We start from the raw sequence: 1,598 nt of genomic DNA, 5'->3' as shown, positions 1-1,598 counted from the left end.
GTTAAGTACCTTGCCCAAAGACACCTAGCTAGGTAAATGGCAGAGGTAGAGCTTGAAACTCATTCATCTGACACTTAACGTCTGCATACTGATGCCCTGGGTAAATTGGTCCCCTCTCTTTACATCAGTTCCCTTATCTGTAAAAGGACAGGGTGAACCAGACGACTTTAAATACCTACCATTTGAGTGTTTAATATGTGCTGAGCACTTTCACACATTTTCTCATTTCATCATCACAATACCCTGGAGAAGAAGGCTTAGCTCATTTTACATGTGAGGAAACTGAGGCTCAGAGACTTTAAGTAATAGGCCCAAGTTCCCACAGCTACAACACAGAGGAGCCAGGAGGATTTGCACCAGATCTTTTTGACTCTATTCAACCACACTACCTAGTCACTTCGTCTCAAGTATGTCTTCCAATGCTTATTTTGCATAAGTTGATTTATTCACTCATCAACCAACTACTCTGTTTCCTCTTTGCACCAGGTACTGGCGGGAGGCTGAGGGGCCACTGGATGAATTAGACCAGATGCTTCCATCAAGTATGATATAATTTGCAAACATGTCTCATCTCCCTCTGATAGAATGAAATACAAAATAGAAGCAGCTAAGTGACAAGGAGGAGTTCAGTGTGATGGGGCTCAGAGGAAGGAACGTTTTCCTGGTGGTGAGCTTAAGGAAGGTATCCTTGAGAAAGTGACACTGTTTATGGTCTACTTCTGATTTTCTCACTTGAGATGGTACCTGCCAAGCATTTGTTCTTTTGTGTTCTTTTGGGGGTGGAGAAGGATGATGTACCATTTGGGAAAGAAGAAGCAGATCATGAGGCCTGCTCCTGATGCCAAGATGGCAAAGACCTCTACGACCTCCTTGGGCACTCATGTGGGCAGGGATGGAGGACACCCAGATGCAGGAGCAGACCAACATGCTCATAGTGATGTGCTTTGCTTCGTTGAAGGTGTCAGGCACCCAGCGGGCAGGGAAGGCCACCAGCAAGCTGACCAGACCTAGCAAACCCAAGTAACCCAGCATGGCATAGAACAGTTCCAAGGAGCCCTCATCACACTTTACAGTTACTGTGGACCCAGGTTCTGTAGAGTTCACAGGCCCTGGGGACCATCTGGTTACCCAGAACAAACATAAGTTTGTCTGGACCAGGGAAGAGACAATGGGGATGGTGCTAGGAAGAACTGGCCCTGCCCACTTCCTAAAACAGGTGTCTGGCCTGGTGGCATGGAAGGCTGCCACCACCACGATGGTCTTGGCCAGCACAGTGGACACACAGATTGTGAAGGTGACCCCAAAAGCTGCCTGGCACACGGCACAGGTAAAGGGCCCTGGGTGTCCAATGTACGTGAAGGGGCTGAGGAAACAGAGGGCCGAGGAGGACAGCAGAAGGTAGCTGAGCTGGAGGTTATTCACTCGGACAATGGGGGTATGGTGGTGCCAGAAGAAGATGCCTAAGATGGCCAGGGTAAGAAGGAAGAGCAGAGCTGTGCAGACGCTAACACTGTGCCGAGGGGCTGGTGGTAGGACAAGAAGTCAAGGGTTTTCGGGATGCACTGACTTTTCTCCATATTGGCCCACTTGTCCTCAGG

The sequence above is a fragment of the Ceratotherium simum genome, chromosome 34 (assembly GCF_057802395.1).
Source record: "Ceratotherium simum simum isolate JZ-2026a chromosome 34, ASM5780239v1, whole genome shotgun sequence".
In the NCBI taxonomy this organism is placed as follows: domain Eukaryota; kingdom Metazoa; phylum Chordata; class Mammalia; order Perissodactyla; family Rhinocerotidae; genus Ceratotherium; species Ceratotherium simum.
This window is presented reverse-complemented; position numbering follows the sequence as displayed.